This window comes from Lithobates pipiens, unplaced genomic scaffold (assembly GCF_037356315.1).
Source record: "Lithobates pipiens isolate NorthernLeopardFrog02 unplaced genomic scaffold, aLitPip1_a1.2 Scaffold_30, whole genome shotgun sequence".
NCBI classification, from domain to species: domain Eukaryota; kingdom Metazoa; phylum Chordata; class Amphibia; order Anura; family Ranidae; genus Lithobates; species Lithobates pipiens.
Window position 1 is genome coordinate 8,222,431 of NW_027507791.1, and position 14,802 is coordinate 8,237,232.

The following is a 14,802-nucleotide window of genomic DNA, read 5'->3' on the forward strand; positions in this document are numbered from 1 at the left end:
GTGACGAACAGTCCAACTCTGCTATTAAGGTGAGGTTCATTTACTTTTTTTTTACTTAATTTTGTTAATCGATAAAAATAAAGTATTCACACTTCTATTTCTGAAAGCATTCTTCATTTACAGCAGTCACACCTGCCCATGGGTGTCTGCAGGAAGGGGCAAGGGCGTGCCCCTACTGGAATTGGCAAGGGCCCGCCACGGCTGCCGCAGACTGAGTGACTGCTGACTGTTCCTCTATGATCGTCCGTCCCTCCCTCACCTTCGATCATCCGATGTGATGGCTCAGCTCCAGCCTCCAGTCCCTGTGCAGAGTGCAAACTGTCACATATAGATCCGGCTGGCGTGGCACTGCTCACTCAAGTGGACTAGAGGGTTGTAAAAGCGCTTAGGGAGGACTGGAGGAGAAGGAAGGAGGACTCATCACTGCCTAGGACTCATCATAGGAAATCCTGAAGTCAAGTGGTATACCTTTCAGCAGTGAAGAACCACAGGTAACAGCAGTTACATTAGGAGGAACATAATATATATTGTTAAGTTGAATGTAGAACAGCTATTGCTTGAAAGATCATATCATCTGTCCTGTATACAGCCATATACACCCTGTATTCCTCAATCATCCCTGACTGCAGACATACATCGTCTGTCCTGTATACAGTGGATATAAAAAGTCTACACACCCTGGTAAAATGTCAGGTTTCTGTGACGTAAAAAAAATAAAATAAAAAAATGGGACAAAGATAAATAATTTCAGAACTTTAATGTGATCTATAAACTGTACAACTCAATTGAAAAACAAACTGAAATCTTTTTTTTTGTTGGGGGGGGGGGGGGGGGTAATAAAAAATAAAATAATGTGGTTGCATAAGTGTGCACACCCTCTTATAACTGGGGATGTAGCTGTGTTCAAAATGAAGCAATCACATTCAAACTCACTCAAACTCATGTTAAATAGGAGTCAGTACACACCTGCTATCATTTAAAGTGCCTCTGATTAACCCCAAAAAAGTTCAGCTGTCCTAGTAGGTCTTTCCTGACATTTTCTTAGTCACGTCCTACAGCAAAAGCCATGGCCTGCAGAGAGCTTCCAAAGCATCAGAGGGATCTCATTGTTTAAAACCATCAGTCAGGAGAAGGGTACAAAAGAATTTTCAAGACATTAGATATACCATGGAACGTATGGAATAAGGCTATGCAGCTGCAAGACATCAATGGATTTACGGGTTTTAGTCCCATATGGGACAATGGACACTATGAGGAACTTTAATCATTGCCGTGTGGACCAAGATGGAAGCAGTGTGGTATTACACTTATGACTCATATCTTTTCAGATGGCAAACTGAATTCCTTTGCATCCTTACAGGCTAAATTCAACCTTCCCCAATCTATGTACTTCCCATATATGCAACTACACCATGATATTAGGGCCCAGTCAGAGGGAACCCTGTGGATACAATCTCCTGCCCCCATCTTCCACTACATGACGGAGGTCTCATTTCAAGGGATTCATATCTCAGTGCTATGCCATGCATTCATCTCAACATCTAGAGAGCGTCTCTGCCAGAGTAACACCCCTATGGGAAAGAGATGTGGGCGTATTTGAGGAAGAACAGTGGGAGGAGGCACTGCAGGCGGTTAAGACGTGCTCTCTAAATGTGGTGCAACACTTATCCCAACTGTACATCGTGCTGCGGGTACATTTTACCCCTGCAAGACTGCACAGAATGGCTCTCAGAGAAAACCCAGAATGCACTAGGCATTCCAGAGATTATGGCGACCTTGTCCACCTGTTGTGGCACTGCCCCAAGTTACATCTTTATTGGACTGGGGTTGTTGCTACCATTAATAAAGCATTTCAGGTTGCTGTGCCGATGGACCCCAAGCCATGCATCTTGGGAATATTGGACGATCTCTCAATTGAGCACATCACCAAGCAAGCAATAGCCAGAGCACTATTCCAGGCACGTAAGCTCATTCTCAGATACTGGAGGTGGACAGAGCCCCCCACTCTGAAAGAATGGATAACCCAAACGGGGGACTCCCTGCGGTTTGGAGAAGTATATCTTCCAGCATCGGGGTCATCCTGAAAAATTCAATACCTTATGGTCCCCATGGCTGGATACTCCTGGCCTGAGACCAGTAGAGTTGGTACTAGACAGACTGTTTACATGATGAGATGAGTGATCCCTATTGCAAATGTATGAGCGTTGTTTTTGTTTGAGTACACTTCTACTTACACCTAATGGTGTTGGAAGCTAGTTATAGGGGGGTGGGAGTAAAAGGACGGAATGGGGGGGGGGGGGAACCAGTAGAGTGATTGGAACAGAGATGAGTGATGTGTAAAACACAGCCACGCCCCCCCCCCCCCCCACAGTTAGAAACACGCCCCTAGGACACACTTACACTGCCACCCAGTGGTTAATACCTTCACTGCCAGTGTCATTTACACAGGAATCAGTGCATTTGTATAACACTGATTGCTGTATAAACTACAGTGGTCCCAAAAATGTGTCAAAAATGTCCGATGTGTCTGCCAGGTCGTTGCAGTCACGATAAAAATCGCTGATCGCCGGCATTTAAAAAAAAAATAGTTATTAATAAAAATGCCATAAAACTATCCCCTATTTTGTAAACGCTATAACTTTTGCGCAAACCAATCAATCTTTTATTGCGATTTTTTAACCAAAAATATGTAGAATAATACATATCGGCCTAAACCGAGGGAAAAAATTGTTTTTTTATATATTTTGAGGGGATATTTATTATAGCAAAAAGTAAAAATTTCAAAAATTGTCGCTCTTTTTTTGTTTATAGCGCAAAAAAAAAAAATGCAGAGGTGATCAAAAACCACCAAAAGAAAGTTCTATTTGTGGGGAAAAAAAGGACGTAAATTTTATTTGGGAGCCCTGTCGCACGACCGCACAATTGTCAGTTAAAGCGACGCAGTGCCGAATCACAAAAAGTGCTCTGGGTTAGGAAGGGGGTAAAATCTTCCGGGGCCGAAATGGATCTAGAGACCTTCCTCCATCATCACTGACTGCAGTTATACATCATATGTCCTGTATACAGCTATATACAACCAACTTTCTGTATAAAATAATACCATCCACCCCCTCTACATAGACATACTGCACTGTTACAGCCTCCATAATGTACAGACTGCAATTGATGGGCACAGTGAGGCTGTAATTGATGGGCACATGCCTGCACTTATTGTGACAATGACTAAGCCCCTTCCCTTCATGACATTGTTGAAAAGGGTGACCTTAAAATGATGCCCTGCCTAAAAAAAGTTCTGCGAATGCCCATGCACCTGCTTAAAACTTTTGCACAGCACTGTACAGTATTCTACTTGTTCACAAATAGTCATTATATCCTCCTGACTTCTACAAGAACTATAATAAAAAAAAATGGAGCAGCTGGCCACCTTCCCCCAACCTTGGCTCCTACAGGTTGGGGCCTAGCTGGATCCAGCCACGAGGTGTATACAAACTGGGCCATCTCGCCAAGTGCATCTTTACCTCCTATAGAGAGAGGAGACTGCGTACAAATGCGCACAGCGGAAGGCGCTGAAACGCTGCACAAACAGCTCATTATTCCGATTAGAGGGCCCGAAGCCTCGGCACAAATGTGTCCGCAATTACCGCCAGCACGCACGTGTGTAACAGCCCAGCATCACAACACAACTGCAGGAAGACCGAAACAAAACACGAGTAAATATACACAAACACACCAGCGCACACGCAGCGCAATTACGTCTTCCTCCGGCAGCTCGGCGCTCCCCTGTCAGACGGATAATAAGCAGACATGGAGGGTAGCGGAGCCGTAATAAGTGCCTTTCACAAAGCAGATGTGGGGAGAAAGGAGAGCCTGACATCTCTGGAGTCCTGGGAGCGCCGGAACCGCGCAAATCATCGCCATTGTTCTGCGTATCTGCTGTGATCAACTGACATGTTGCAACCATCTACGCCAGTGCCAAAACGCCACCCTCTGTGCAAATAAATGCTTGGATTACTCACACTCGATATATAAGTCGCACGCACTGTCATCACGTTGACATAACGGAGGCGGACGATCTAATGACTGGGCCTGGTGACATCCCTGAGGAAGGCCGTACCTCCTACCTCTACAATGTCACCAGTTCATGAATGTATGGGCTTCACACAAGCAGCAGTCGGACATTAACTTATTTGTTTAAAAAAAAAAAAATTGCATTTTTTTAATTATTGAAGAGTCCTGGACCTTTAAAGTGGAACTAAACTCATCGATTTAATGGTTTAAAAAAACAGTGCCGGGAATTGCCGGGAATTGCCAACTGTCACATGTGCTTGTGCTCTCAACCAAACTGTCAAAACCATCCAGTGGTTCTACCCAAGTGATCACATGTGCTGCTTCTTTGGCTGAAAAGAATGGGAGGGTTTAACTGCACTTTAAAGCGAAGCTTCACCCAAAAGGGGAAGCTCTGCTTGTTTGCCTCCTTTTGGCGCCGGGGGGGGGGGGGGGGGGTGGTTTTCACAGTAAAGGACCGCATGTATGCGGCGGCTAGGTGTTACGGCCCACCCACCATTCTCATGCATATATCAGTATAATGCTGTTGTATAGGTGTTAAAGTATATCTAAACCCATAAGTCAAAAAAAAAATTCAGATCTCAGATTATCAATACTTACGTAGAAATTGCTTATGGAGGTGCATATACAGGCCTTTTCAGGGTTTTTTTGCACAAGTTTTTGCAGGTGTATAAGGCTAAGTATTTTGCAAGCATTTGTGGATGTGTATGTGAGATCAAAGTATAAGAGGAGGAGAACAGTTGTTCAAGTACGGGGGCTTCTATTGAAGTTTAGGGCACCGAAAAAGGTGCACCACAGCTCCAAATAAAATGAATGTATCTTGTTGAGCTTCAAGCGACTTAACATGTGAATGGCCTGTATTGAAAAGAATAGGATTCCTACTGCGGAGTATTGTCACACAATAATGCACCAGGGCTGATCTAGCCTATGGGGTGCAGTAAAAAATATCAGGGGGCAGAGGATGGGAGGTGAGTAGGGCGGCATACAGGGGGGATCAGCAGGGCAGAGGATATGGTTAGTAGTTTGTAGGGCAGTGAACAGAGGCTGTTTTTAGTTTGCAGGGCAGTGTTCACGGGTCAGCAGGGCAGAGAACAGGGTGTGAGGAGGGCAGTATACTGTGGCTCAGAATGGCAGTGTACAGTGGGTCAAAAGGGCAAAGGATGGGAGGTCAGCAGAGGAGTGTAAAGCCCCATACACACTATCAGTTTTTCTGCTGAGTTTTTCCTTCAGATTTACCAAAACCATGAAGTGCAAGGGCTTGCCTGATTGCATACAAATTGAAAATCCTAAGGTTTGACCTCATATTATATGGTTTTGGTAAATCTGAAGGAAAAACTCAGCAGAAAAACTGACAATGTGTATGGGGCATAAGGAAATCGGTAAGGCAGGGTTCCGGGGGTCAGTAGGGCAGAGGACAGGAGTCATGAGGATGGAGGATAACAGTCGGCAGGGCAGTGTACAGGGGCCAGCGGGGCGAAAAACCAGAATCAGCAGAGCAGTAGTGTACAGGAGCCAGCAGGGCGAAGGAAAGGAATCAGCAGGGCAGTGTACAGGGGCCAGCAGGGAGAAGGACAGGAATCAGTAGGGCAAAGGACAGGAATCAGCAGAGCATTATACACAGGCCAGCAGGGCGAAGGACAGGAATCAGCAGGGCAGTGTACACAGGCCAGAAGGGTGAAGGACAGGAATCAGAAGGGCAAAGGACAGGAATCAGCAGAACATTATACACAGGCCAGCAGGACTAAGGACAGGAATCAGCAGGGCAGTGTACACATGCCAGCAGGGCGAAGGACTGGAATCAACAGGGCAGTGTAAAGGGGCCAGCAGAGCAAAAGGACAAGAATTAGCAGGGCAGTGCACAAGAGCCAGCAGGGAGAAGGACAGGAATCAGCAGGGCAGTGTACAGGGGCCAGCAGAGAGAAGAACAGGAATCAGCAGGGCAGTGTACAGGGGCCAGCAGGGCGAAGGACAGGAATCAGCAGGGCAAAGGACAGGAATCAGCAGGGCGTTATACACAGGCCAGCAGGGCAAAGGACAGGAATCAGCAGGGCAGTGTACACAGGCCAGCAGGGCGAAGGACTGGAATCAGCAGGGCAGTATACAGGGGCCAGCAGAGCAAAGGACAAGAATCAGCAGGGCAGTGTACAGGGGCCAGCAGGGCGAAGGACAGGATTCAGCAGGGCAGTGTACAGGGGTCAGCAGGGATAAGGACAGGAATCAGCAGGGCAGTGTACAGGGGCCAGCAGAGAGAAGAATAGGAATCAGCAGGGCAGTGTACTGGGGCCAGTAGGGTGAAGGACAAGAATCAACAGAGCAGTGTACAGGGGCCAGCAGGGCAAAGGACAGGAATCAGCAGGGCAGTGTAAACAGGCCAGCAGGGCAAAGGACTGGAATCAGTAGGGCAGTGTACAGGGGCCAGCAGAACAAAGGGACAAGATTTAGCAGGGCAGTGTACAGGGGCCAGCAGGGCGAAGGACAGGATTCAGCAGGCCAGTGTACAGGGGCCAGCAGGGAGAAGGACAGGAATCAGCAGGGCAGTGTACAGGGGCCAGCAGAGAGAAGAATAGGAATCAGCAGGGCAGTGTACAGGGGCCAGCAGGGCAAAGGACTGGAATCAACAGAGCAGTGTACAGGGGTCAGCAGGGCGAAGGACAGGAATCAGCAGGGCAGTGTAAACAGGCCAGCAGGGCAAAGGACTGGAATCAGCAGGGCAGTGTACAGGGGCCAGCAAGGTGAAGGACAGGGGTCAGTAGGACAGTGTACAGGGGTCAGTAAAGTCAACTAGGGGGTTGCCAACTTCATCAGCACCCCCTGGAACCGGCCATGCACCAGGTGCAAATGGGGAGCGAAAGGTGGTGGTTGCATACATTTGTTTTTATTAGGCAAAGAATATTACCAGCAAGTACAGAAAACACAAGTTAAAACTGCAAATCACAAACTACGTTATCTTCCTTCTGTAAACTACTAATCCCCCCCATCCCCAAGTAATTGAGATCCACAAAGGCAGACGTTTTTGAAGTCTGTGTGACAACACTTCTCCTCCACAGATCCAATACAGTGAGCGTTGTCACCCTTGGATAAGAAGTGTGTTACTAGCAGGATCGCCAAGTAAAAATAATGAATGCAGCCACTACATCAAAGGACTGGAAATCTGCAATAGATTGTACTTATAGCCAGGCTCTATATTCACAAAATGCAGACTTTCCCAAATACCACCAATCTCCACAGCGACTGTATTAATCAACCGCAAAATCTCAGTCAGTCATTCAGGTGCTACCTTTACCTTAGTCATCCATACAGGTGTTGGCCACACCCTGACATCATTGTGGGGCTTGATCCAGGTCTATGTCCATCATGTGTCACCCAGTTCATTGCTATGGTGCAGAAAAATGCTTTTGCGGTCTTAGGTAAACCACAGTGGCCAAGCAGTGAGTTAAGCGCCATGTTTGGCAGTGAAGGGGTTACCCCCACTCAGTCACTGAGCAGAGCTGCAATATTATCAGCCCTGTTACAGGATCTGAGATTGACTCTAGGAGATGAATGAGTCAAGAACAACGCCAAAGACTGGCTGAAGCGTGACCGATCAGGCCCGGCAAGAGCAATACGTAATTCAGCAGTGTTCTCTGAGGCACAACACATGTATATGGCTGGGGAGAGGGACAGACAGACGTGCGGAAGGCCAATTCTACGCCGTTTGTTAACTTGGCAAGTCATAGAAATGACTACAAGCAGCTCATCGAGTAAAATAATCGGTTTCTGTAGAACAGTCCTGTGATGTGGCATGCTGGCCTTTGATGGTCAGGGTTGTTTATTAGATATGTGAAGATAATTAAGGAGCCCATCAGAAGCATTGTGCAGGGTGTCATCCTCAATCTGAGAATTATAACTGAAAAGACTAAAGGGTTTCTGCAGACAGATAAGAGCTCTACACACTACGGTCTGAGCTCCAGGCAGAACTAATCCAGTTATACGTTCATTAAAAATAATTAAATGTTCTACCTAGAAGAACCTGAATCTGCCCAACAGGCTATATGGCCAAAATTCTGTATATGACTGGCCATCACATGTCTGTGTTGGACATTCCATTCCAGAACCATGGTCTTTAATATATAGTGACCCTCCCGCCTCCCTCATGGCCATTAATTTGGAGTAACATTACACATTATATAGTTAATCTAAAAAAAAAAAAAAAAGATACAAGTCAATCCAGTTCAACTTGTTGTTCAAACAATGGAATTGGCCTCATTTGAGATTCCAACATCCTCCATTCTTCAGCTAAGGCTTTCCACGAAATTCTGGAGTGTGTGGGGATTTGTGCCCATTTCTGAGGTCAGGTACTGATGTTGAATAAGAAGACCTGGCTCACAATCAGAGTTCCAGAGATCCAGTTTATCCCAAAGGTGTTCAGCAGGAGAAGGGAGGTCAGAGCTCTGTGCAGGACATTCAAGTTTCTCCACACCAAACTACATCTTTATGGAGCTTCTTCAAACTGTTCAATCCATGACTTTTGTAGAGATGGTCCAAACTGGTTCAACCATGTCTTTATAGGGCTTGTCCAAACTGGTCAAACTAGGTCTTTATGGAGCTTGTCCAAATGGTCAAACCATGTCTTTTTGGAGCTTGTCGAAATGGTCAAACCATGTCCTTATGGAGATGGTCTAAACAGGTCAAACCATGTCTTTAGGAGGATGGTCCAAATGGCCAAATGATGTCTTTATAGAGCTGGTCCAAACAGGTCAAACCATGACTTTATGGATACGATACAAACTGGTAAATCCATGCCTTTATGGAGCCGATACAAACTGGTCAAACCATGTCTTTTTTGAGCTGGTCCAAACAGGTCAAACCATGCTCTTATGGAGCTTGTCCAAATTGGTCAAATCATGTATTTTTGGAGCTGGCCCAAAACTAGTTAAACCATGTCTTTAAAGCAGCCTCTCTCAACCTTTTCAACACAGAGGAACCCTTGAAATGGTTCTCTGGTCTCGGGGAACCCCTGATAAAAATTAGAAATCTACAACTCGTGATATAATAGTGTGATGGTTAGTGGAAAGAATGGTCCTTACACCTGTGGTCATTGAGAAGAATTACCTCCTTACAGATAGCTAAAAAGATCAATGGTGTCAGTGGGAACTTATCTGAGAGGCAGAAATTGCCCATTGCTGAAAGAACCCCTAGCAACCTCTGGAGGAACCCTGGTTGAGGATCACTGCTTTAAAGAGATGGTACAAACTGGTCAAACCATGTCTTTTTTGGGGCTAGTTCCAACTGGTCAAATCATGTCGTTATGGAGATGGATCAGACTGGTCAAACCATGTCTTTAGGGAAATGCCATTCCAATTCATCCCAAAGGTGTTCAGTAGGATTGAGGTCACCTAATGCAAACTGCTATATAAAAACTAGGGGAATAGAAATGTATACAAAAAACAGTGTATTATAATATACAATTGCTTGTACAGCAAGACAAATAGAGAGGGTAGTAAAGTGCAAGATGCAGGTTAAAAAATATATATACACTATGTATCAAAAAAGAACTGTAAAAAGAAAAAAAAAAAAAAAAAAGGTCCAAAAAAAATATATTTTCCTTTTCACAATCTTTTTTATAGTTCCCATTTTGATGTTTAAATAAATATTTAGGTTACTTGTGAATATATCTATCTCAATGATACTTTTTATAGGTTATTTAAATGTCATGAATTGTATTTTTGTTGGTTTCTTGCATTTTACTACCCTGCTATTTATATGTGATTACTTTTAGGCTGTAGCTTGCATCTTGCATTTTACTACTCTGTTTATGTTAATGTCATATTGCTATGCAGGCCATTGTATATTATATTTGTGTATTTTTGTATTTCTGTTTGTTTTGATAGTTTGTATATATCACATTTTATATGAAGGCGTCATATTTGCTACATTGTGTATTTCTACACTGTGCATTTGTTCAGTCTCTCATAACAAAGATGCAGCTCCATACATTCTCGTAAAGTTATTGTATCGGTTTAGTAAGAACGCGGGTTTGTATTTACATGAAAAATGAATGGTTATTGCTCAGGTGTTTATGGCTGGAGGTGGTCCATAGTGTTAGGCATTCTCATCCCCGAAATATCCCCTGTGACCCCCTGGGGTTCTGGAAAGGGGTGGAGCTTGGAGTTTTAACACGTTGGTCGAAATATCAACTTTTGATAAACGGTGTGCTGCTGGCAGGTCCACCCACTGAACAAGTTTGGACAGATTACTGTCATATTTGATGCATGTTTGACTTCACCTCCTTTCACATCCGTGTGATTTGTTGTACTTCTGCCGTCACATGACAATGCAAGACAAGAAGAATCTAATTATCATCTATGGGGCCCATTCATACCTATGCAATGCACTTCTGTTCAGCTTGGAAAGAGGTGCCCTGTTCTATCGAATAGTGCCTCCCTGTTGGTTAATGCCTCTGATGATCTGCGCATGCACAGTCATGACGTCACACCAGCTGATAGAAAAATCAGGTGGTGTGACATTGCGTTCTACGCATGTGCAGATCGGAGGCATTATCAGACAGATTTGCACTTTGGTAGAATGCAACACTTCTTTTGGTGCAGCATAGTGCGTTCTGGCCTCACGGATTTCATGAAAAAAATTTAAAAAACACACACAAAAAGACACAAGTGTGAATGCAGAACCAGCTCCATTGCTTATCTATCTTTAGCGTGGGCTCTTGTCCATGTACAGGACTCTCTCTGCCTTACATTAGATCACTTTAGTCTTAGATTTATTGGTCTGTAGACATTGCCTTGAAAAAGTATTCATACCCCTTGAAACTTTCCACATTGTCATGTTACAACCAAAAACATAAATGTATTTTATTGGTATTTTATGTGATAGATCAACACAAAGTGACACATAACTGTGAAGTGGAAGGAAAATGATAAATGGTTTTCAATTTTTTTTTACAAATAAATATGTGAAGCGTATGGTGTGCATTTGTATTCAGCCCCCTTTACTGTGATGCCCCTAACTAAATTCTAATGGAACCAATTGCCTTCAGAAGTCACATAATTAGTAAACAGAGTCCACCTGTGTGTAATTTAATCTCAGTATAAATACAAGTATTTTGTTAAGCCCTCATAGGTTTGTTAGAGAACCTTAGTGAACATACAGCATCACGATGGCCGAGGAACACACCAGGCCGGTCAGGAATAAAGTTGTGGAGAAGTTTAAAGCAGGGTTAGGTTATAAAAAAAATATCCCAAGCTTTGAACATCTCACAGAGCACTGTTCCAAAACATCATCCGAAAATGGAAAAAAAAAAAAAAAAAAAAAAAAAAGAGTATGGCACAACTGCAAACCTACCAAGACATGGACGTCCACCTAAACTGACAGGCCGGGCAAGGAGAGCATTCATCAGAGAAGCAGCGAAGAGGTCCATGGTAATTCTGGAGGAGCTGCAGAGATCCACGGCTCAGGTGGGAGAATCTGTCCACAGGACAACTATTAGTCCTGCTCTCCACAAATCTGACCTTTATGGAAGAATATATAGAGATTGTAATGGGCTATGGGGGTACCTCATCCATGGAACATTCTTTAGCGGACTTTACCGGTACCAGTGAAGGACTGTCAAACATAATACTAATTATCTTTATACAAAATTTCAAAAATTTAAATAATTTCACCGCTTGATTAGTTATACAATAGATCTCTATTACTATTGGGCCAAAAGGTTGACGTGTTTCACATTTATGCTTCCTCAGGACCTTATTCCATTGACACTAGACAGAGATCCTATTCAAGAAAAAGGAGAGAACATCATATTTTGATTGTGCAATCTGATATGCTGCATGTTTCATCCAGACTATCTCTATGTATATATGCATAGAGAGGTAGAACATGTGTAGAGGGCCTCTTATATGTAAAGAAGAGCCCTCAAAAAATGGCATGCCAGGTGTCATCCAAAAGCAACCCAATGGCCAATGTCCTCAAAAATGTAAATAAATCTACAAAAAGAAGAAATGACTAGATAGTCCTATTCTGGAGAATAATAAGCCTGGTGTTGGTAGGCTAATGGGTGCTATGCGATACAATAGCCACAGCAATATAGTACTTACTAGGAGTAGGGTCCCACACAAGCGGGAAAAAGAAAATTATCCAGAGCTCAGAATATATACTTAGGAGATGAAATATCTGTTTTTCTCAGCATTTATATTTAGTATCATTACGTTTGAAGGTCCTTCACTGGTACCAGTAAAGTTGGCTCAGTTTGTCCATTTTTTTCTTTATGGAAGAGTGGCAAGAAGAAAGCCATTGTTTAAAGAAAGCCATAAGAAGTCCCATTTTCAGTATGGGTGAAGCCATGTGGACGGAAGAAGGTGCTCTGGTCAGACGAGACCAAAATCAAACTTTTTGGCCTAAAAACAAAATGTGCAAAACATCTTTGGGATGAATCAGAGCAGGGACTACGAGCCAGGTTTTCTCATCCAACATCAGTGCCTGACCTCACAAATGCACTTCTGGAAGAATGGTCAAACATTCCCATAGAAACACTCCTAAACCTTGTGGACGGCATTCCCAGAAGAGTTGAAGCTGTTATAGCTGCAAAGGGTGGGCCAACTCAATATTGCACCATATGGACGAAGACTGGGATGCCATTAAAATTCATGTGTGTGTAAAGGCAGGCATCTCACTAGGTTTGACAATGTAGTGTAAGCTTTCCTCTCATTCCTCCTCAATGAAACAAGGTCCTTGCGTCAGTTATCTAGTCACCGAAGGCTTGCGTTTTTCACACATAACATAATGATCTTGGTGAGGGTCGGCAGAGATTTCAATTATCCATCCAGCTTCCAGCAGGGAGGAACAAAGAGGCCTACAGACATTTTGGGATGAACTCTGGTGGAACCAATACATTGGGGTTGGCAGTGACTAGAAGGGCAAGATTTGTGGTTCCCGATACATACAATATAAAAAATAGGAAGACGGTATCTAGAAGATTCAAGTCCATTGGACGCCATTGACCTTCGTACCGTCATGTCTACCCCACTGCCACCATGGCACATAAGGGTACTGTATCTCCAGGATTTGTTCCTGCTATCCTGAGCCGTCTCCGCAGTATTAAAGCAGTTAAACCTCCCCGCAGAGCCAGGATCCTAACCGAGCAGCAAGTCGGCCGTAGACGCAACAGGCCAATTACTGCGCTCTGTAAATAGACAGGTTACCCTGGAAACGCCATAGTTTCCGAACCTGCAGAGAGTCAGCGCCAGAAGACGAACCGCGCTGTGCACTCACTATAGAGGAGCACTGTGGATGGACCGGTTACAAGCTGTACAAGTCTGTACCGTTTATATGATTACCATAATGGACCTCTACAAGAGAGCCGGAGTTATAAAGTGTGGCTGAGTGCAGCCATGAGGATCCAGCCATTTACTACCAAACAATCGAACTTTCCTCTAACAAAAGAAAAATAAATTAGTCAAGAAATTGCAGCGCCCAATCATTAGTAACACTAAAGTCAATGCAGCCCACCCCCCCCCCCCCCCCGGCATGATTCATGTGCCATATAGTTAGATCCTCTGTCACCGTCATCAGAACTGTAAGACGTGTATTTATTAAAGATTTGCATAGCTATTCGTCCACTGAAACTGCATATAAATGAGTTTGAAAGGAATGGAAAAAAAAAAAAAAAAGGATGAATGGGGAAAAATACTGCATTATGGCCACAAGATGGCAGAGTATCTTAAAACATAACTAAACTCCTCTGCTCCATCTAGTGGCCATAATGTGGTATTTTCTCCCCACTCAAACTTTTTTTTTTTCAACGAACATTTGACCTTCTGACAATTCAGCCAGCGAACATTTGATTTTGTTCATATTTGCACATAATAAATATACATGCAGTTAAAACAACCAAAGAGATATTTTTTTTATAAAGGCATATTTGGTGAAAATCCTAAAATTTACAGAAATGGGACATCAACATCATCCTCTCCCTTCTTGTTGAGTCTTTGGGACAGGAAGTGAACAGGTTCTCTCCAGTGCGAAACAGATGATGGGGGTTTTAACAATTTCCTTCATACAAAAGAAAAACATTTTGGACTTTAGATATATTGTCCATATAGTGTGTGGAACACAGAAGTTCACAACCACCAATCAGAACTAATCTTTCTCTGATGTGACTTTAGCAAGTCTGCATGCATAGCTGAACCTAGCGTCTGAGCATTTTTCTGGTGTTTTTGGTGCATTTTCTATATAGCATTTTTTTTATTAGCCAATAACAAAAAAATGTCATCTGTTGCATCATTTGTTGCTCGGTTTTTTAGTATTTTTTTAATTATCATGATTAATATTCATTTTTTGAATTTTTTCTATTTTCTGTTATGGTTAGGGGTTAATATTTTTTTTATTGCCTTATTAACTATTTATGTTATTTGTTTAAGGTGTTAATACTAACAACAATACATGAATAAATGGTTAAATAAAAAACACAAATAAATAAAAATAACCATAGATAAATACAATAAAGTAATTAACCCCTAACCTTAACCCTTATAATAAAATAAACACCTTAACCCTAAAACAAAATAATTAATTTATTATGATTAAAGCGGGAGTCCGCCGGAACTCCGCGTTTTTTTCTTAAAGTCAGCAGCTACAAATACTGCAGCTGCTGACTTTTAAAATAGTGACACTTACCTGTCCAGCGCGCCCGCGATGTCGGCACCCGAAGCCGATCTCTAGATCGACACTCGAGTGCTGCCGCCG